Source organism: Micromys minutus, assembly GCF_963924665.1.
Source record: "Micromys minutus genome assembly, chromosome: 25".
NCBI classification, from domain to species: Eukaryota; Metazoa; Chordata; class Mammalia; order Rodentia; family Muridae; genus Micromys; species Micromys minutus.
Window position 1 is genome coordinate 46,023,592 of NC_137960.1, and position 23,631 is coordinate 46,047,222.

Sequence of the window (23,631 nt, forward strand, 5' to 3'; positions counted from 1 at the left end):
CTGAGAGAGACAGAGAGACAGAGAGAGAGACAGACACAGAGAGAGACAGAGACAGAGAGACAGAGAGAGACAGAGAGAGACAGACAGACAGAGAGAGAGAGAGAGAGAGAGAGAGAGAAAGAGAGATTAAGTTTCCCTTGTGAGTTGCAAACTCCAAAAGATCTGCCCCCAATCCTTTATCTTTGCTGATTAAAATCAGTTCAGTTTACAGGGTTCTTTGCTGTAGGATTCCCCCCCTCCCTTTTTTTCTTTCTGCTCCACTCTAGGCGACAACTGCTTCAGATTAGGTGGATTTTCCCCCTTTCTCTTTGAGAGTAAAACTGAATTCAGGAAGGGGGTGGGGGTGGATGGGGGGCGACGGGAGTGTAACTATTTTGGAGCCTAGAGATGGGATTGGGCACTAGCGTCGGTAGTGGGATTCTTTAAATTCTCCGCTTTCCTCTTCTGGTGCTTTACAAACGAATCGGCCCCTCCTCCCCGGGCCTTCAGAAGTTATGTTTCCTTTGGGTGCGATTCCAGAGTGGAACCTGAAGCTCACCGGTCGGGAGAAATCAGAGCTGTAGGAACCAACGCGGTGGGGCAGGGCAGGGCAGGGTGCGTGGGGTCCCGTGGGGTCCCGGCCGCAGGGACGGGAAGGAGGAGACCCGCGCGGATCCGCGATCTGGGGCAGCGGAGGGGAGCGCCCGCGGAGGTCTGTTCCGGGCCGGGTGGGGGTCCTGCTCCCCATCCTCGCCTCCCGGGCTCTGCTGACGTTGCAGTTTCCTCCGCCCCAGGCCGAGCCCTGCCGCGGCCCGCCCTCCCTCCGCCGTCGGTATCCGCCCGGTCCACACGGCCGCCAGAGGCTGCAGCGGCGCACCCGGGGCGCGGCGCCCTGAGCTCGGATGGCTCCGCGCACACGCTGAGGACCGGACTCTAGGGGTCCAGAGCCCCGGCGCCCAACGGGGACGCAAAGAGAGAGGACGCCCGGGAGAACGGAGCGGTGAGGAATAGGCTGGGTTGGGCGCTGCTTTGGGCCATGCTCGGGGAAGCTTGACTCCCGAAGATCGATAGGTTTTCCCGGGACCGGTCCCTACGGCGCCCCGCTGCGCGTCTCCCCCCCCCCCCCCCCCCGTGGACTGAGCATCCCGGGTCAGCTCTGCTGGCTCCTTGATCTCCTACCCGGGTGCCCAGCCCAGAGTCCCGCAAGACAGCAGCGCGGAAATTAGGAGCGAATGGCGGGGACTGGACAGGCTCCCGGGGCTCGCGAGTCCCCCACCGGTTTGGGGATAGCACACCCTCGCGTTCCTTTCCTTTGCTACACCGATTATCTAGGGATGGTGGTGGTCGTGTGCGCCCTTGCCGGTTCTGCTGGTGCTGCTGGTGCGACCTCCGGATCGCAAAAGCCCAGAAAGCTGCTTCTGAGTCACCCCCAGCCACAGGATTCCAGCGCCCTAGCACTCCAACATCCCAGGGTGATTGGGTAACCTCAGCCCGAGGCCGCCTGGGCTGATGGGGGCCCTGGAGGCGGGCTTGATTCGGGTGGGAGCTCTGTAAGCGATGCCACATGGGCTCAGAATCTGTAAGGGCTGGATCGAGCTAACTTTGTGAACTGAGAACTTTTCTCATCTCTCCTTTGAGGCGATAGCCCCCTAGCCCAGCTGGCATTCATACTGAAACCTAATCCCTTGCTTCCAATGAAAGAGGCCGGCCTCTTTCACCTGGAATTCTTTAGGTCAGGATCTGACATGTTGGTTTCTAGTGATTTTCTAGTAGATTCTTGAAAACATTTGGTGTTTATTGCTGATTGATCAACCATATTTTAAGGAAGGTTCTCCCAGAAATATTTTCATATTCTTTCATGTTACAGAATTTTCACTTTTAATAATTCTCTTTTTAGCTTTCACATTTTCTTAATACATGCTAGTATTAGTGACGTTATAAAAAAGATTCATTAGTATCATTTTAAAATTGTCTGTCTGGGAGTGTGTGCACAGGACTACAGACAGGTGCCTGCAGAGGTCAGAAGAGGATATTAGATCTGCCAACATGGTAGCTACAGTCTGTTCTGAGTGTCCTAATGTGGGCGCTGGGAACTGAACTCTGGTCCTATACAAGAGCAGTACCAGTACTTGACTATCAAGCCGTCTCTGCCTCTTATAAGATAAAAATTTTGTAAATTTTGGACTATACTACTAAAGAGAACTACAGAATGTATCTGATGTGCACGGAAAAATCAAACAGGATTAGTATTTGTTCCCGCATTACTGTTTTCCTTTAAGGACCCTATACAGACATGGCCTTTTTTTTTATTTTTTTATTTTTTTTTTAGTGTAGTAAATTCTGTTCTACTGGAAAGGAAGAAGAGGTTGGATTTATGTGACTTACCTTAGTGACCCTCCTTGTCAGCTTCACCAAAGGAGAAACAGCCCCGGCTTTCTTGGAGTGTCTTTGGTTATAGGAAAAAAAAAATACTAAGCAACATGGAGGAGTTGAGTGTCAGAAGAGTCCTTTAGTCATTGATTAGAAAATATCAGTTTCAGTTCCAATAATTACACAAAACACTGGCCTACAGAGTACATTTTAATATCCAGGGTAAAACAGAAACAGTGAAGTCATCCAGTAAAAGAGGAAAAAAATTTTTTAAAGTTCCTTGACAAGGGGGGAAGTCGGCAGCAGAAAAATTTTTGCTGCTGGCTGGACAGTTTCACATTTCTCCCTCTGAACTTGGAGCCTCAGAAAGAAAACACATGATAAGAGGTTGACAGGTTTGCCCAATTAAATCAGTCTCCTCGCAGTGAGCAGTTCTTGCTCGTGTTTCTGCTTTAGTACTTAGCAGTGGTTCAGAAATGAGACCAGCGGTGTGTCTGGGGGCAGGGGCTGCAGTGCCAAGCTGAGTGCTTGCTGTCTTATTATAGAAAATCATTTCGGTCACTGAAACAGGTTTTAGACAAATGCATTCTGGGATGAAACAGAGTTTTTTTTTTCCTATTTCTTCATATTATTTGTAATAGAATATTTTGCTCTTCTTGAGTTAGAGAGAAACACAATTCTCAACGTTATGATTCTAACCAGAGGAAGGAAAACAGGGGAATAATTTGGATAAGTGCATTCCCTGAGAATCTTTGTTTTCAAAACAGTCAAAGAAATCAGCCAGAGACTGATTACAGCCTAATTTAAATATTTTTTCAGCCACTAGGATGTCTCAGCCCTACATACAGTAAATATTATAACACGCGTGTCCCTTCCACTGTCCTAAACTGTGTTGTGGCAGGCCTGTGGGGAAAACCAGGGCCTGTGATGATGGTGACTTTGTCAGTGAATGCTTTGTTCCATTCCAGAGAAGGGATGGGTGTTTGCCATCCTAAACGAGGGGAAGTCACCTGACGAAGTTTCTATGACCAACAAACCCTATTGAAAGAATGTTTGACACAGGGCAGGACCGTTCTGATTATTGTATTTATTGCCTTCAGCTTTTCTCATATTGGAATTACATTATCTCTTTCTATAGTGATTTGTAGACTAAAACTCTCCGGAGGTCACTAAACTACTAGCAGATGTTTGAACTGGACAGCCTGAATCGGTATACCTTCAGTCAGGGTCCGGCATGGGAATGAAGCTGTTGTGTAAACCCAGTGTTTTCACAAGGGAAATTATCTTCCCATAAATTCCATATGATGTATGAGTGTCAGAGCAGGAAATAGAGGGTAGAATCCCAGATGTCTGAGACACTGCATGTGGCTGTTTGCTGTAGCAAGAAGTAGAAATAGATGTTTCCAATCCATCTCTACTGTCCCACCTCAATGGAAATTCTCTCTTAAACATTACACTTGGTTTTGGAAGAAGATATTTCTGTGTGTATGATAAGTAATTGTGCCCAAAGGCTATTTCTTGATGTTCTTTGGTGTTTCAAAAGGGAGATTTGATTAGTTGATGGTGAAATATTTCAGAAATAAAAGCAAACCAGAAAGTATTGGCTAATGTGATACAAATGAGTCATTACTTTACTAAGATGTCATTTACAAAATCATACACATTTCGCCAGGCAGGCCAGCTGCAGGGAGACAGATAACTTTACTTGTATCATTCAAGATTTACATATTTTGGGGGATGGGGGCACGAGGAAGCAGGGGGCATTCGAGATGGGCAAAGGTCATTAACTAAAGGCTTAAAGTACCATGATGCCTTAGTAGCTTGGGGAAGCATTTCAGGAATCTGAGGTGCTACCTGCACAGGTTCTTGTCCAGAGAAAGGAGGTTGTACCTGTAGTCTACCTAAGGCTACATGACTTTCTGCAGATAGAGATGTGTGGTGCTTTTGAGCTCCCAAACAAGGTCAGAGAAGAAAGAGCCGTGGGGAGTAAAGTAGGTTCATGTCTTGACTTCATTTTAGTTGAGCGGAAATGCTGAAGGTAAGGAACACAATCAATTTATAGGTAGGCTGTGATATGCCTTCAGCTGAGTGAGACAAACGTGTATTGCACACATAATGCTGCTGTCTCCTCTGTTCAAATTATTAAAGGCTCACGTTCTCTTTTTCTGTAGATCTCCTTTATTATATTTTGTAGTTACTGCCCATGAACTGTCAGAATGCTCATATTTCTCAGGCTTCTGCAACTATTTACAGATTCCCTTTGTCCTCAAGCCCTACTCTTCCACCCCCTCACTCCATCTCTGCTTGGTAAGAGTCTCATTACAAGGCCTCTTCTAATGCCTGCAGAGCCCCAGTGTTGCTAAGTTGTCCTATACAGACAGGCTACAGCCTGTTGAGGACTGGACTCCTGGAATCTTTCAGATGCCCACAGAAGTGTAGACCTTCCAGAGGAGACTGATTCCCAGAGCCTGTTAGGGTCAGACAAGAAAGAGGATGGTTTTAGTTTGGAAAGAGAAGAAAAGATGGTGAGGCCATCTGTTTATTTCTTGAATGAAGTCATTTGTAAAGTTCTTAACTCAAGGATAATACTGAATTTTAATGTGTGTTAAGATTATCCTGGGGTTTCTTCTGTGTGTTTACTTGGAATCATTTAGAAACATGATCTTAGTAGAAATGTTAAACTGTTTTTAAAAGAGCAGAATTTCTATGGTCAGTAATATTCATACATTCTGATGAGAAGAATCATTTGCTTAGACATTTTATAATTGAAAATATTTGATAGTCAAGTTATTAGGTGAGTGAAAATCCTGTTATCAAAAATGTGACCAAAATCTATGTTACTAGCTGTTACAGAGGTGGTGGGAATTCTGAACTTACATTCTGATGTTTGTGTGGACATTTCATGGACTGAGCTCTCTTCCCAGTTCCCTGTTAGCTTTAATTATACATATGACCTATCATCCATGGGCAATTTACATATATCAACTTTGTCCCAGACAGGGTCAGTGTTTGTTCCTGAATGTCTATATCTGAATGCCAAAACAAAAGCGTTTGGAGCTTATTTGTAGAATTAATAGTGATTGTCCTCTCCCTTCATTGTGGAATATACTAAATATTTTAAAATATCCAGCATTCACACTCTTAGCAAAAATTGAAAACTTGTGGCATGCTGCAGATGCTGATGCAGGAGGATTGTTTTGAGTTCTAAGGCTTGGGTGTATAGAAAGCACAAAGTCATCCAGGACTACATAGCATGACCACTCTCAAAAATCAAGATTAAACATAAAAGATAAAATACTCAAAAACAAACAAACAAAAACCAGCTGAGCCAGGTAGTGGTGGTACAGGATTTAATCCCAGCATACGAGAGGCAGAGGCAGGTCCATCTCTGTAAGTTCAAGCCAGCCTGGCCAATAGAGTGTCCTCCAGGACAGTCAAGGTTACATAGAAAAGCCATCTTAAAAAAACCAAACAAACACACACAAAAAAAAAATTGAATATGCCCTGGTAAATTTAAACAGATATCATTTGAATCTTTCTGCTTGAGATATTTTCAGCACACATACCATAGGTGTGTAAAGTTGTATTTGTTGATCAAATCAGGTGTTTACATTTTTGTCTTCATGTGGAAGAATAACAGTAAGAAAAGCTACTGAGTAGCAGACAGACGTGCAGTAAACATGTAGCACATATGGAAGGTACTCTGTTGGAAAGTTGAACCAGCATGGCTGCAATATTTCCCTGTAGCACGCGATGGCCCTGTGGCTGTCAGGTGGCTGCTAGAAGATGAGGGTGTTTGCTGACAACTCCTGTATTAGTGCTGCTTGCATAAATCTGGAGGAAAACAGCAATTTTCACATTATGTTTTTAGTACAATATAAATTGTTCTTTTGTGGAATAACTGAATAGAATTTGTATACAGAGTTATCTTCTAGAGTGGAGTAGGAAAAGGAATACTGCATTTATTTCTAAAGCTACTTATATCCAGAGGTTGCCAGTGACAAGAAGCCCAAGAACACAAGTCACTGATGTAGGTCAAAAAATATTCTGTGCCAAGGTTCAGTTCAGTAAGGATCAGGGGGAGACCAGGAGCCGGGGTAGGTGGTGGTCCTCCTCACAGTGCTGACTGTAAACTGTTTTTGAAGCTCTGGTGTTTTTTATTGTTTGAATGTATTTGTCTAGTAGTAGATTTCTAGAATTCCACAAATTCTTAGAAGACCCTTCCTTTTAGCAGTTTAGTGACATCATTCCAGAAATTTTAAATTGGGCTCCTTTCTCCAGCCCCAGGGACAATCCAGCAGGGGCCAGATGGCTTTTGGAACTACTTGCTGTGATTCTGCTTCTCTCAAGGCATGGGATGAGCCAGGCAGAGAGGGAAAAGTAGGAAAACTGAGCCGCTATTCTTCATCTTCCCCTAGGAAAGAGAAGGAGAAACAAACATGAGGCTATCAAATGTGGTTTCTGCTGACTGTAGCAAGGCTTTCCTGATGTTTTTGTTCCTTAGGATGATTTCTGTAGGACATTGAGTTCTTTGGGAAGATTTATGTCCTGAAAGAATATGAGGTGTGGTCTTCTGCTCATCTGGAAACATGAAAATTATAGAAAATAAGAATGATTTATTTAGATGAATGTAAAAAAAGGGTCAGCTTTTTATTATTTTAAATGAAAGGTGCTGCTACAGATTTTTCTTAGCAGATCCTTACTAGATCTAGTAGTAGTGATTGGCTGGTAAAAGTAATCCTGATATAAAGTTTCTAGAACCTTCATTCAGGCAGACACTGTATGCTTTATTTTCTTCTTCAAAAAGGCCAATTTTTTCTTTATATTCAAAAGATTCAAGTAACATTTTTAAACAAACACTGACATGGTAGACACGTAGTTACTGCCACAGTCACATTGTCTAATTTATCTGTTATCATATTACACCCAGCCTTCTCACCACATTTCTTGTATTCTTTCCCCGTCTCACCCCCAGCTGTTTTTAGAAGTCTTAGCACCAAGCTCCACTGTCCCATGGAACTTTCGTGTATGCCTTATACTTTTCTCCATTCAATTTCCATGTGGGTTTTTTTTTTTTTTTTTTTTTTTTTGCTTTGACTTTGATGGTTGTGTTTTAATAGGTAGTATCTCATGTAGCCCACTGTGGCTTGGAACTTGCCGTGTAGTAGACAATGGCCTTGACCTTCTGACCCCTTACCCCAGCTCTCAAGTGCTAGGTTTATAAGCACAGGCCACCATGCCAGGTTTATCTGAACCATTTCTGTGGTAAACTCAGGTTGGCAGCCATGACGGAAGTGGTCTTACGGACATGCTTTCACCATTCTTGTAGTCACAATAGGGAGGTTGCCAATCTGGAAATGTCACATGGGAAGGCTCTTTTATAGCCAGAAGAGGGTGCTAGATCCCCTAAAACTGGAGTTACAGGTGGTCATGAGCTGCCATGTGGTTCTGGGAATTGATGCCAGGGCCTCTGAAAAAGCACCAGTGTTCTGAATCTCTAAGCCATCTCTCCAGACCCCATAGAAAGGTTCTTATAGGAATGCTGATGGTTAAAAACAAACAAACAAACAAACAAACAAGAAAATCTCAGTAATACTACTGTTTAGAAACTTTGTGAACTATGCTTTATGCTGTTTAAAAAGATAATTTTGAAGATATTGATTCCATGGCTTCCAGGTGTTGCTTTAGTTAATATTTTTTGCTGATTTTTATGCATTATTTTTCCTATAAGAAGTGGAAAATATGCAGTCAGCTGAGATGAGCCGGTTTGGGGGATGCCATGGGCTAAAGAAGGTCAGTGTCTTGGACAGCTGCCATAAGTACTTCCTCTTACGGCCTATGCTTGCCACAGTTTCCCTTTTCAAGCAAAATTGGTTCTTGGAGTCACCGAAGGCGACCTCCAGTTCTCTTAGTTCAATTTTCTAAAAAAAAATCTTTCTCTGTTTACTGTATCTCTTCCAGAATGTTCCCAAGAGACTCCAGAACCATTAAAGACTGACGCGTTGATTTTATTCAAACACCGAGTTATTCTTTCTTATACTTTCATTTGAAATTTCAAAATCTGCCTTTCCCATCCAAGGAAAGTATTATTATCAGGGCTACGATCTGATCAATGTGTTATGTTTAAATCTGAAGGCTTTCCATTATGAAGGTTTGTATATAGGTTTAATGTGATCTGCATAGAATTATTCCATAGACTTTAATGAAAAGTAGCTGAGTGGGAGATATAAAGTAAAATTTCACTTCAACATGTGAAATTTCACCTTTGAAGTTTGAGGCTATTGGGCTCTTCCAACATGTCTTTGTTGTGGAACTGTGTATGGCAGTGAGTACAGTGAGTACTTACGTTCCTGAACTGTCCTGGGATGATAGCTGTGCCTGCAGTGCTGAAGGACGTTATAACCTAGCTCCTTCCTTCTGTGCTCACAATTCTTTCTCCCCCTAATTGGTGGAGCTACTCAGTGTTGGTTCAGTGACTGTGAATTTTAGAAGTGCTGGATCTGTGTTATTTGGGAAAGAATGCTTTGTATAACTTTGTCCAGTGCACTTTTGAACTTGGAGAATTAAATGAAGAAGTACTAGACCCGCATGATAGGAACATTAGAAGTTCTCAGTGCCTGGGCAAGTGTTTACCAGGCACTTTTTTGTTTGAGAAGATGCCTGGGTGGCAGGAACAGAGGAAGCATGCAAAACAGATATGATGTGAACTTTGGCCTTGAAGAATTTAAAACATGCCTGGCAGATAATGACTCTGAAGCTTAATGAGGTCAGCTAAACTCTGAACGGAACACCAGGACTACAGGAAGGAAGGGACTTGAGAAGATGACAGGGAAGACAGAGAGCAGCTGGGAAGGGATGAAGAAGTGGACCCACAAGGGCTTTGTACAATAAAGGGAGTGAGGAGGGCCTCACTGCAAGTGCATAGGCCAAGGAGCTAAGGGACAGGCACAGGAGGGACTGGAAATGGAATGGCTGAGTTGCTACTTATTATCTCCTTGTATGCCATGTTCTCTTTGCCTCTCCCTTCATAATGCTTTTCATTGTGTCCCATGTATGTGCATGTATGTGTAACATACATGTGTGCTCCATAGTGTTTGTACGGAGGCTGGAGTACAACTTCACGTGTGACTCTTTCCTTTCTGCTTTGTTTGAAACCATGTCTCCTTTCTCCTTTTGGCTGCAGATGAGTAGGGTGCTCCTGTCTCCAACTCCCGTCTTGCCATAGGAACACTAGCAATGTAGATGCATGCTACTGCCTGGCTGCTTATGTGACACAAACTCAGCTCCTCAAGCTTATGCAGGGAGATCTTTGAGCTATTTTCTTAGCCCTGCCACAATACCTTTGAAAGGCCTGTGCTTGACACTGTAGGAGAGAGATGACTAAACCCCTGACTCCCACCTGCCTGTCCCTTGGTAAATGAGATTTATATCACATTCTTTTGGAATCCACAGAGGACAATGGGAGGGAGGAGAGAATTACAGACATTACAATGCTCAGTATGTACAGAATTAGTCATAAATGTTTACTAGAGATAGTTAAATCTCTGTGCATTCTTACCCAAGACCCTTTAAGGCCCACTTCAGATACCACTTCCTCCGTGTGTCCTTCCTTCCCTTGCAGAGTGCCAATGTCTGTCTCCTGCTTGCCTGGACCTGTACTGTTCTCTACATAGAGCCATTCCACAGAGTGCCTTAGGGTTTAGGTCTGCTCCCTGTTTCCTGAATGGATCCTGTGCCTTTCTTCTTTTTAGTACGGCATGCTCAGTGTCATCGTTCTATTTGAAGCTCATGACTAGATGACTTAGGTTTTTGCTGCTGTGATGAGACAGCTACAACCAAAAGCAGCTTAGTGAGGAAAAGGTTTGTTTCATCTTGAAGCTTGAAATCTCTCATCCAGGAAAGTCAGTGCAGGAACTCAAGGCAGGACTCTCGAGACAAGCTGATGCAGAGGCCATGGAAGAGTGCTGCTTACTGGTTTGTTCCTTATGGCTTGCACAGCCTGCCTTCTTATGGTGGCTGCAACCACCAACTGAGGGGTGGCATTGCCCACGCTGAAATGAGCTCTCTTAAATTAACCAACAACCAAGAAAATGGACTCCAGGTCATCCTGGTGAAACATTTTATTTATCGAGGTTCTCTGACATCTCTGTCTACTTCATAGGTGACAAATGGAGAACTGGATGCTTTTGGAAAGGGGCAAAATATTCAGTGTCAGCCATAAGGGTTTACTAAGGAGTCAGTAGGCGATGAATGAGTAGGTGGATTTGCAGCTGTGCAGTAAGAGAAGTTGCTGCCTCCTAGCGTATGGTTAAGGATGGGGGTTCTTTAAGCCGCTGAAGAAGCTGGAAATATCCCTCAAACTATAAAGTTACTTGTGATGAAGGTTAAGGAGAAAATGTTAACAAGAGGCAATTTTCAATGATGAAAGTACAAGGGACACTCCCAGCATCACGCAGAAAACCAAAGTGTCCCCTTGGAATGAAGTAGCTGGTTCCAGCCTACTTGTGGATGGGAAGACTGTGACATTTGTCTTTGACAAGAGAGCAGGACAGGGAGTAGTATCACTGGAAGAGTCAGTTACGTCCTAGAACTGTCCATTTAAAAGGTTGCTGATGGTCATTTGAGATAAGACATGAAAAGAGCTTGGAAACGGGCGGGAGTCCTCTCCAACACAGGCAGAGAGAATTTTATCAGATTTGATCACAAGAAGTAACTAGGACAAGCTAGCTGTGAGTAGAGATGGGAACTAAAGGGTGAGGAGAGCATTGAAGTTGGGGTAGCAGAGGTTACAGAAGAGAACAAATGATGTTGCTAGCCTTGTCAGATAGGATGCTAACAACATTGCTAAGGACACTTGACTCACCAAGATGAGGTTCCAGAGCCTGAGGTCACCATTACTGATGTACACACCCACAGACATGAGTATTCAACAGCTGGCTGTTTCCAGCTGGGGTAGACTGTATCTCTTTCTCTTCCTCTCTTCCTTCCTCCTCTTTTCTCCCTCTTTGATCTTATTTTCTAGTCCCTTCTTCTAGTCATAACTTTCTGTGAAGTCCCTACTGGAAACCTTGGTTATTACCACATATCTCAGCCCTGTGGCATGAACCTGTCTATCCCTGCCTTATAGACAGGTAACTGAGTTAGGAATGTCTATGGGAGCACTTTTCTGTCCTGGACATCCAGGTCCTTCATCCATCTCTTCTATATTCTTTTATGGCCTCGGAACTTGTTCCCTGATAGAAACATGGCTACAAATATCACCATAACTTTCTCAGCACAAACTAAAGACAACGTAATCAAAATGGTATAGAGGATGCTTTATCTAGATGGAAGAGCTAGCTAGCCCTTTTTGAAATTAAACTTTAAAAATGGTAACACCAATAATGCCCCTATACCAAACCATTAAATCATGGTAATTATCACTGGAAATAGGGTTAAAGGGACTGACTTAAAATTAAAAAATAGAATAATGTAAATAAGAGTATTTATGCCAAAATTATTCAGCTATGTAATGGGCCAGGTATCTTAGTGTTTTTTAAGAAGACCCAAGGAGACTCATGAAAACCCTATGTAGGATGCTGGGAGACAAGGTGCATTATGGAAGTGAACTGTGAGCGTAGGCACACCATGCTCATTATTGATGGTGTGGAAAGACATAAAGGTAAACCCAGCCACAGGCAGCCTGGGTAGACTGTGGGATGATTGGGAAGATACTGTGTATAACTATAGCTCTAGGAAACTCTGGTGATCACTTAGAGATTCCAGGATTTTGGTATGATTTACACACAAATGATTTGTTTTGATAGTCAGAGGTTTTTATTGCTTCTTTCTGTAGAGTTCTATTTAAATAGCTGTGGAGTTATATAAATAGCTACCTCTGAGTATTTAACAACTTACATCTAACAGTAAATTGTTGCTCTTTCCTAAATGTTAAGCACTCTCTTCCCCAGTTCCAGCCATGCTGGCCTTCCTACTGACTCTAGTGTATTTCCCCCACGGCCACCATGATATTCTAACAACCTGTGAGATGCCCTGGGAGGTTTTCAAATAGGGCAGTTTTTATTCTGCTTTGTGATTGGCAGTATCATTCTGAGGCTTACATGAGTGGGAAGAATTAAGCCTAAGTGACATTTGAAAGCTATTGCAGGTAAAGCATGGTACGGGCTGAGTTATTACAGCAGGGGTGGAAGTGGGTGGACGTGAAGAAAGAGCCAACAGAATTTGCTCACAGTTTATTACAAAAAAGAAGATATGAATTGAGAGAAGGGACTTTGTCCTGAATTCCTAGCAGGATTGACTAGAATCGAAGGGGAGGGGGATGGTTGAGGCAGGGCATGCCTGAGAAGTTAGTGCTGGGTCTTTAGGCTCATTGTGTTTAGGCTCATTTTGTGGATGTGTACCATTGTTTCACAAATCTAGCCTGTGGTATTTGAAGTTTGATTGTGATTCACAGCAGAAGTCTTCAAAGAGCCCAGGGATTTTTGAGATTCAAAGAACTGACATCTGGAAGACAAAACTGAAAATGAAGATCAAGTACCTGTAAAAATATTCAAGAACGGAGAAAGGCAGTACAAGAGGCAAATTTATTACTGATAACTGTTTGAGGGCTGAAAAAGAAATGGATGGCTTCCAGGATAAAGGTGCATCAGGTGCATTGGGGAACCCACGTGGTGGGAGGAGAGAACAGATGTTCTCAGGTCACCCTCTGGCTTCTACATTCACACTCTAGTATGTGCTGCTCCTGCAATAAATAAAATAATAATAATAAATAAACTTTAAAGACTTTCTAGTGACAAAAGTATTGCCATACAACACATGTGACATCCTGTATCACAAAGCTACTCATAATTTTAGTGTAAATAATTCTACCAAAGGGATCAAAAGGAGCACATGTCAATTTGGAGGTCCCCGTAGCAACATTCAACTCAGTGACTCATTAGGTGGACAATGAAATGTATTATGATTGTAGCTTTGTTTAATATATAGGTAAAGGTAATTGAGCAGAGGGAAAAGGCATACAAAGCAAATTCCCCAAAAAGCCAGAGCCAAGCTTCCAGGTGTTCCCTCCCTCCACAGTAGGACAGCTCTGCATGCGGTACCTGTATGCTGAACTCAGCTACTCAGACTCATCTCTCACTCCACCCACCCTTGCTGCATGGATATCTGATCAAAGTAGTATCATTTGACCACTAAATGTATACAAAAACAAACCTTATCAGGGAGAGTAATCTGGGATCACAGAGCTGGCTCCCATGGGTGGCTCAGAGGTCAGCTTCCTGGCTTCCTTCCAGATTGTATGAGGTTTGAGCAGTTTGGGCCTGGGATTTAACCCTTTCCTGAACAGTCTAATAGGCATTTTTGTTTTGTTTTGTTAGAGGATAAACTGGCAGATCTCAGAAAACATACAGACATATATAGCCCAATTTTACATCATTTCAAGGCATATGTAGCAAAACTCATAAGTGAGTGAGTGAACCAGAGCTTACGTAACAAAGAGATTTGTCTCACATTTCCTAGGAAAATCTGTCATAGATGAGGTTATGAGTCATCCATAGAATTTTGGAAATTCTGTTGTAAAAGGACAGAACTAAACTTGTAAAATATTTGTGGCATTGGCTGGATTCAGGGAAGAGGTCAGGAGATGGGAATCCATTTTAGACGATGATTAATTCTAGAGCAGAGTTTGCATCAGGAATTTTGACAAAGCAGAACAAAGCTGAATGTAAAACTTGATGCAGAAGGCTCAGGAAAGAAATTAATTGAGGATGAGAAAGTGAGGAACGTGGGTTTTGTTTTGAATGGAACATAAACTTAGTTTTACTTAATGTATTTTCTCATTGACAGAAACTAGAAAATGTATTTTCACTGAATGTCACATCTCTAAAGAACCTGTTCTCCTCCTTCCCTCTCTCCCTCCATCCCTCCCTCCCCTCTCTCCCTCCCTTCCTCCCTCTGTCTCTCCCTCCATCTCTCTCTCTTTCTTTCTGAAACATGTTCTCTGCCTACAGCCCTTGCTGGCCTAGAACTCATTATGTAGATCAGGCTGCCTCGAACTCACAGAGATCCTCCTGCCTCTGTTCCTGACTGGGACTGCTGCTGGAACTCCTTTGGGGTCTTGTTCTGTGTAGGCACATACATTTCATGAATCCTTTTCTATATGCTGTGATTGGTTACGAAGCATTAGATTTGAAAACCTCTCTTTTTCCTTTGATATATTTAAGTCATAGAATAGGTAGCCCCAATGTTGTTAACATGCAGCTGGACAGGAAGAAGTAACTATCTTCCAATCAAATATTTTATGTTTGTCAAAATATTTGGCTTTTAGGTCCTTGAAGAAACTGACGATTTTTAATAAACAGTGCACTGTACCTATTTGGGGAGTAAAGCTCTCAGGGTTTCGTGAGTGTTCACTTCCTTCAGTTCTGCAGCTCATAATACTCACCAAGAGAATGATAATGGTGGCTGTCAGGAGTCACTGAGCACTTCCAAATCCTGCACATCCCTTTTTGGTTGTTTTTGTTTGGTTTTGTTCTCTGAGACTGGGTTTTTCTGTGTAGTCTTGGTTGTCCTGGAACTCCTGTTTTAGACTAGGCTGGCTTCTTAACTCACTGGGATCTGCCTCCCTCTCTGTCTGAAGTGCTGGGATTAAAGGTGTGTCCCACCATCATGCCTGCATCATTTTAGTGTTCCAAATATATCAGCCATTTAAAGCTACATAGAATTCTTGTGAGTAAGATGCTGTTATTTTAAACAGGAGCATAGCAAAGGGTGTGGTGATATTTGGATTTAAACCCAGAAGCCAACCTGGACCCCTTAGCCACTCTTGTTTTCTGAGATAGCCTAGAACTTGCTTATGTTAAAACACTACCATAGAATAGGCATTTTATAGATATTAGTTTATTTAATTCATCAATCAGTTTAGGAGTCAGGATGGTATTTTTAGTGCATTTTAAATGGAGTAGGTCTAGATGGTTTTTCTGAAAACAAACCAAGTTGGTCCTCATTAGGGCTCTGAAAGCCTCTTCTGCCCTTGTGAACCTGTGGGAGGGAGGAAGTTTTTAGTGTATTTTTTCTGAGTATTTCCAGGCTTAATAAAACTGGCATTTGAAACTGTAAGATCAAAATTTAACCTCTGGCTTCATGATTGTCTTTTCTGCCCTTTGTTTTCAGTCCCCATTGTCATGAGTTTGTTTACGGCTGCAGCAATAGCCAGCAAATCCAGAGTTGGATAACCCTTTGAACCCCTCTACAAACCTTTGGTTGCTATTTAGAGAACTTTGAAAAAATAGATTGTAATTTTTCTTCTGTGGCTAGGAACAATGGGTTAAACAAGTTGTTTTGGATTAAGGGAGGATGTTGAATATGTCCTGACTGCTGGACAGTAATGAAAGCACTTCAGATAACAAACCCCCAGAAATGCTGATTTCTTTCTTTCTTTCTTTCTTTCTTTCTTTTTTTTTTTTTTTTTGCTTTTTGGTTTATAGTTCTTTGGGGTAGGGTGTATTAATTAGTTTTTTAATTGCTGTGACAAAGAGCCCGACAAAGACTATTTAAGGAATAAAGGGTTTAGTTTGACTTGTGGTCTGAAGGTACAGTCAGTGTATTATGAGAGGGAAAACATGGAGGCCAGAGAATAGCTCTGGCTTCCATGCTGGGAGTGAGCCAGCTTGTCATGCTGTGTACACATTTGGGGAGCAGAGAGAGAGAGATGGATAGTGGAGCTCAGCTCTCTTTCTTCTTCCCCCTTCTTTTTCAGTGTAGATGCTCCGGACATTCAGAATGAGTTCATATCTCCTCGTTGAAACCTTTTTGAAACACCTTGTAAACACAGGAGTACTTTTCCATGGTTATTCAGAATCTTGGCAAGAAAGAAGATAACTCACCAGTGTGCTCAATGCCTAGCATATAGTTCTGAAGTTTGTAGCTGCTTGGTATGTAGCAGAATGAATGGATTTCTATTACCATCATGAAAAGGGAGTTGATACCTCAGTTCTGAGAAACAGTGTGTTGAAATATATAATATCCATCAATTGTTACTTTTTATATATTCAGGATTTAAGCATATACTTTATTATAACATTTTCAATTTATTTTCTATATAATGTCACAACTAAAATTATAAAAATACTTTTGGATCTTCTATTGCAAAACCACTAAGGAGGTTGGTTGAAATTGTAGAATAAAACAGTCAGAAGATCATTGTAGGTGCTAAATAAACTAGAATTTACTTCTGGTGTCTTTTGACTTGTCTAAAATTGTATAGACCTTACAATTTTGTTTTCATTCTTTTTTTTTTATTAAAGTAAAATTCAGTGCCCCAGCAGTGACTTGACTGGCTGTTTCCTCCTACCTCAGCCTTAATCTCTTTGCCAAATGATACAGCTTTTGCTTGCTTTTCCACATTTTAAATGGTGACCACTCTTTCAAAGACCGTCTTTAATTTTATTTAATTAGTAATTATCAGTTAATTAATGGCTTCGTATGCATGTGTGGGAGAACATGAATATGTGTGCTCATCTGTGTCTGCATATGTAGAAGCTAGAGTTTCCTTTGGGGGGTATTTCTTTCTCCCTCTCCATCTTATTCATTCATTCATTCATTCATCTGTCTTCTTGCTTACTGAGACAGTCTCTCCCTGAAGCAGGAGCTCACCATTTTTGGTTTGGATCTCCCAGTCTCCGTCCTGTAAGTGTTGGGGCTACAGGCACACAACACCAGGAGTACTGCAGATTCAAATTTACTTCACGTGTGCAGAAAACAAAACACTTTTACTCCCTGAATTATCTTCCCAGCTCCCACATCTGGATCTTAATGGTTCTTAGCTTTACAGTCATACGTACCAGCCTGCCTTCAACAACTAAATCTTACAGCTTCCTGGTTACAGAATCACCTACTCATTTGGTGCCTGGGCAAATAAATGGTGCAAGAACTTACCAATTTACACTTGAAAAATCTAAATATAATTTTAAAGAGTTCCTAGTCTCACATAAGAACATTGATAAAGAGAAAAGAACTTCAAGTTAGATTATGAAGCCACGTGGTACCTGCATGAGAACCATCAGGAGGCAGGGATAGGAATGTTTTCTGGTTGCAAAAGGCTACTCTTAAAAAACAATGTCACACCATTATTACCTGCTGTGTGGTTTTGCTGTGTGGGCACAGGGCTATAATTACTCTTTCAGTAAGATGAGACAATTTTATTTTACCCTTAGATAAGGAAATAGTAAACCGGAAGGAGCGTTCAGTTTGATTGAGAGCCTGCCGTTTTGAAGTTTTTCTATCTGCCTCTGTGGGCTTCACACATTGGGGAGTCTAATTGCAGGGATGATTACAGAGTACCTAAACCATGTTTTCTTAGGATTTGACACAGTTAAGAATTAGGGTAGATTCATTTCACTACAAAATATTGCCAGATATTTCAGGTCTTATTTGATGTCGAGGATTTGTTTTTTCAGAAATTATCTTAATTATTCATTTACTAAAACTGGAGTTAAAAAAGCAATGAGAACTCTAAAAGTTTGTATGTTTCTTTAATTAAAATAGGTATACAGGAATCCACAGGAGTAGGAAGGCGATGCCAGCAAAATACCCTTCAGGCCTGAGGAAAGAGGTTTCTTCAAGGCTCCTGCCCAAAATGGAAGGCAGGAGAACGGGCTTGCTGCTTGGCATGTGCTAGGGCTCTCTGTCAGGCCCGTCACTGTAGCCTCGACATTTATTCCAGAATCATCGAGGAAGGGAACTTGGAATACTGGAGTGAGTCAGGTAGGGCTGAGCACTAAACTCAGTGCTCACAGTTTCTAGGAACAAGGCTACAACAGAGAAGCCCTTCTGCTGACAGACTGGCTAACTTCTGCCTCCTGTAGAAATGGACACACCAGGGTGGAATGCCATGAACTGTTCCATTTGTTTGGGCAAACCAGAGCAGAGCAACTGCCCTGGGCAGTGTGTTGTGAGGGAGTGTACATATTGCTCATTGTAGTTTGAAAGATCACCCGTGACGATCAGGAAGGTGTCTGAGAGATGGTAGCAGTGTTGCCTCCTTCCAAGTGCATTAAACATAGAGATGTTGACGCTCAAGGTGGCCCAAACCCTAGGCCCTTCTTGCTGTTTTTATTTTGTTCAATTTTTTAATTGCCTGGGGGTATTTTATTGTTTTATTTCATGTCCAGATTCATTTCCATTGAATCCAGAAACATTTCCCAATCTGCTAGATAGAGTCTAGAAAGTCAACATATTCATTTACTTAAAAATATATGTGGGGCTTAATAAGACATTAGGTAATATCTCATTTCCAAAAACTGTGCGATAAGACTCCATCCTTCACCAAGTGACATCTCGCCACTGGCTGTTGGTGGTGAGAGCAAATGTTACCACAGCATTTATGTACCCCTTCCATTAGGAAAATGTATTACTGCAAAATAGCTTCCCAGCCGTACTGTATTTCCCAGCTCCAGTTGTATCACTGAACCTGTCTTTTGAGTGAATATGGAACATTTAACTCATATACACCAAAATTTACTTGTCTTGGGAAGCAAGCAAACTATTTATGTTATTCTTTTCTGGGAGGCAAAGTGCTTGAAACATTTCGAGAGTCAAATGCTTTTCTTCCCCATGAGAGATGTGCCACCATAAATGATAACTGGAGGACTCAAAGAAGCATTGGATACCATTTTAGTTGAGTGTCAGGAGAGCCTGATGATCTTGCCCTACCCAGTTAACAACTGTGATTCTCAGTTTGTGCAGTGAAATATGAAGGTGCAGTTTTTTTCCTTTTCTTTGATAGTGTGTTAATATAGTCTTAAATGTGTGAAACTTTTCTTCTTCTAGTAAAAATAAATACTTATTGAGCGCTCCTTCCCGGCGACTCTAGGCTAAGTATATTCACTGCATTCATGTGATATTATGTGCTTCATTCTATACATAGCCCCCCCCTCCCCGTGTGTGATGGCTTAGTGTTCCTCTTCAAGATGTTTCTGTGCTTTATGTAAAGCTAGCAAAAGTGAAACTTCCAATTTTCAATGCTTTAAAAAAAGTCTGTTTGGTTAAAGAAAAAACAAAACAAACAAACCAACAAAACCCATAACACCTTCGTACAGGATTTGAATTCTAGTTCTGTTTCTGGAATGTGTTCAGTTTCTAGGCAAGCAAACTTCTTTGCCATGTTGTTATTGTGATGTTAAAGACCAGATATGTGAAAGGCATTTAGATCCCGGACCCACAGTTTGTCTATTAACAGTCCTAACAGCTGTGGTGGATTATTGGAACCAGGATTAAGTGGAATAATTTGGGGCTGTGTGGTATTGTGAAGATTTACTTAAGATAATTCTAACTGGCTTGGCTCTAGACGACAACTGAACTTGGGTTGCAGCTGGTGGCTGGTGTCACAACCATCTGAAGTATCCTGTAGCAACAGTGATTCTTAGTTCATTGCACTCTATCCACTGATGAAATAAATGGTTTAGGGCTATGTAGCGTGGACACAAAAGGAATGCAAAAGAAAGCTGAATCTTGGAAGTTAGTGAGCCAATGGAGAACAGGAACAAAAACCAGGAGGCTCATAGGGTCCTTCAGAAATGCCCTGGGGATTGAATGCTGGGTAAGCTGTGTATTAAAAGAGTGAGTTGCTAAGCAAGTCTAGTCATTTTGCCAAATTAAAATACCATGTTCTTGAACTAGACCAGAGATTCCAGAGTGGCAGAACTCTACTCTTTCTTAAACAGTGAACTAGGCTGGGGGTCGCTTGACAGCTCATCTGTGGATGTCTCAAAGTTCAGACTTGTTTCTCCAAGGCTTGGTGTTTTGGAGAATGGGTGGGGTAGAGAAGGAGGAGGATAGAGAAAGAGGGAGGAGGTGAGGTGGGGAGGAGGGGGAAAAGAGAGGAGTTGCTAAACCCTTTAGCTTTTCATAGACGTTATCTTACTGAGCATTTGTAGTGTCTCCTAAATTTTTCTTTAAGGTACCACAACTATCAGAAGCCACAATCAACATCTTTCTAATTCCTATTTTGTGTGTGTGTTTATGTGCGTGTGTGCTCGTGTGTTTAACTTTTAAAACTTAAATATATATCTCAGGTGTCTGAGGTAGTTACAGCTTTTCCTAATGTGTATTGAAATAAGTACATGAAATTGGTCTACAGCATGCCTACTTCAGATTATCTCGAAAGATGCTCCTTTCTTTTAGTTTTAAAGTGTGCACACAGGGTAGACAGCTGATGGAAAAATCCAAAGACTGGAAATGAGATTCTGTTTGGTAGGATTTGTTAGACATTTACAACTGCTGAATGGGAACCAGGTAGGATAAAGCAAGTTTAAGGTAGATTTCAGTTTTGTTTCATTTTAAAAACATCACATTTAGGTTACTGACGTTTCTAGACCTTCTGGGTGTTTTCTCCTATTACTTTCCTGGCAGAGACTTTTTCTTTTTCTGGAAAGTTTTAAACTTGCCTTGGCTTCATAAAAGGAAGAACAGGATCTTTTGCTTGCTCGTTTTAGTGGTGAGACTTTACCAACTCCCAAGCTGGAATTTAGTTCGAGTGGTGTCTGTGAGCATGCAGGCACCAGATTCAGTGCGGAGCTCCACGTGTGCAAAAAATTCTCCTGGCTCCTGAGAGACTTAATTTGTAGACAGCTGAACCCAGCTAGGGTGCTTTTGTGCAGGGCCCAGGGGAATCTGTGGGTAGGTAAAGGAAGGTCTGGCTAGTTGGAGTTGTGATGGGAGCCCAGAACATTGATTGAGACATTATCGAGGAAACAGGTAATTTGTGGCTGGCAAATGCCAGGCCCCTCGCCCCCCATCTGATGATGAGCGCTCTACACACTGTGGGTTCTGTACTGGCCTGCGGTAAATCCCCATCTTTCTGCTCTTATGTGCCCTGTTCCAAAACAGTTGACAGAAAGAGATGGTTTCCAGTGTCTTGACTGTGCTGTTTCTGGAGCCTCCTTTTCTGTCTAGGTGTACACAGGGAAGCCCCGAGTAACTGGATGCAGTGGAGCCGAGGAGGTTGGGATCACGGGTGCATTTGGTCAAGGAGGGGGTGGGCGTCCCACAGCCTCTCAGGACTCAGCTCTGCAATCTCAGTGACTGACTAGGGAGGAGGGTTGCGTATGTAGAGGAGAAGGAACAGCAAATGAAACACAACAGCTTTGTTTTAGAGGATGCTTGTACAATAGCCTAGATGGAAAACTGATCTCCACACGATCTTCTTACCTCTCCCCAGTAGCCTGAATCACCCATTCCTGCTCTACCATACATTAAAGACCAGAGCTGGGTGCACTTGGAGCCCATTAACAAAGAACTTCCAACTTTTCCCACCCAGGGTGCTTGAATCCCCTTTGTGCTAATTGTCCTCTCAGACTTTTGAGGGTTTCTACTTGTACAAGCTTTGAAGAGAAAGCTTAGCCTACCATTCTCTTAAATGGCAGTCCCCTGTCAGGGGGAGCTGGTGGGGGACTGAGCATTCTTTCACACCAGCTGCTTCTGGGTTGCCTGAGACCGCACCCTCTATGTAACCACAGAGGACTATTTCTTTTGGCTGAGTCTGACCTTGAAGGATCTAGCCAGGTGCCTTGAAGCTTTGGGTGCTAGACACAATAGTGGCAGAGTCCACGACTTACTTGTCTTTTATTTACTTGATTTAATATTATTATGTTAATTTTTTTATTCATCAGAAATTCTGTTATTGAACCTAAAATGTAACACCAAACAATCGCCTTTACATTTTCTCATATACATTTACACTCTAAGTACATCTAAAAAAAAAAAAATAAAGAAATAACAACCCCAAGCTAAGCCACACACTGTTCCTCGGGAGATGGGGCAACTTGAGAATATGGATTGAATTTGGTGTTGAATTTTTATTTTTCTCTCATCTGTCTGGGAGAAAGCCATTTTTTCCTTGGAAAATTTGCTTGGGTTCACCATCGACTTTTCCCTTTAATAATTGAAAACCACTGTTCATTATTTACATAAAACTTTTTTTTTCTGGTCTGCTTTCTATAACCTTTCCCCTCATAAGAATTTTAGGAATTCCCTGACATTTCTCTGAAGGTTTTATGGCTGCTTTATCCCAGATGTGAAACATGGACAATACTGAGGGTTTGTGTGTGTGTGTGTGTGTGTGTGTGTGTGTGTGTGTGTGTGTGTATGCGTGTGTGTGTGTGTGTGTGTGTGTGTGTGTGTGTGTGTGTGTGTGTTTGCTACCATTTGAAGGTGGTTCTTTTAGCTAGTGAATAAGTATGGCACCAGGAAGAAAAAGAGCTATAAAGAAAAGCAACTAGACAAGATAATATTTAAGTCTGCTTTATATTTCTAATTTACTGATTGATACCAAGGCCTGTATGCAAAATGAAAAGGCATACAGTGGTGTACTGGCTGGTTTTGTGTCAACTAGACACAAGCTGGAGTTATCACAGAGAAAGGAGCCTCAGTTGAGGAAATGCCTCCATGAGATCCAGCTGTAAGGCATTTTCTCAACTAGTGATCAAGGGGGGAGGGCCCAGCCCATTGTGGGTGGTGCCATCCCTGGGCTGGTAGACCTGGGTTCTATAAGAAAGCAGGCTGAGCAAGCCAGGGGAAGCAAGCCAGTAAGCAACATCCTTCCATGGCCTCTGCATCAGATCCTGCTTCCTCACCTGCTTGGGTTGGTTCCAGTCCTGACTTCCTTTGGTGATATGGAAGTGTAAGCTGAATAAACCCTTTCCTTCCCAACTTGCTTCTTGGTCATGTTTGTGCAGGAATAGAATCCCTGACTAAGACAAGTGGTTTCAAGCAATAAGGGGAAAGCATAATCACTAGTCATCCAGTCTTTCAGTGCTGGGATTTTCTTTTCTGGATAAAGGCATGACAGTTTCCTAGTTGCAGATCCCTGAGTCTGGCCTTCATGGAGAGCTGATGTCAGCCCAGGAAGCTTTTGGCAGATTTTTCTGTCTTCGCTGGTCTACTTTCCACTCCCACAAAGAGGATGTTAACCTTACTCACACTGTTTTACTGGTATGGGTCCCCACAGATGTGCTCATCCCAATGCCTGGTTCAGAGGGTAAAATATGAGGAAGAAAGATGTCATTGTGGTGAACGAGGCTGGATTAAGAAACAAAGGATTTTCTCCATTTTTCATAGTGTTTTTCAGGTTTCTCAGGTTTCTAGGAGACACCTGGTCATCAGCTTTTGGTGATTATGGTTTATTTATTCATGTGTAAGATACTATAAAAATCTCAAATTTCCTGCATGATAATTTATGAGAAAGACATATTTTCTCACTTCTTTATAAGTCCAAAGTTGTGTTTT

General features: G+C 42.2%; 1 protein-coding gene across 2 annotated transcripts in view; it reads left to right on the top strand.

Annotated features, from left to right (window-relative positions):
* Positions 1–862: 862 nt before the first annotated feature.
* DSE (dermatan sulfate epimerase) overlaps positions 863–23,631 on the top strand; it is a 58,039-nt gene continuing 35,270 nt past the window's right edge. The window contains exon 1 of one of the 2 annotated variants that reach the window (XM_080938413.1): positions 863–979. The gene's annotated coding sequence lies outside the window, so the exon portion shown is untranslated. Of the gene's footprint in view, positions 980–16,193; positions 16,281–23,631 lie in introns of those variants that run through there. The other variant, XM_080938412.1, reaches the window with a different exon arrangement.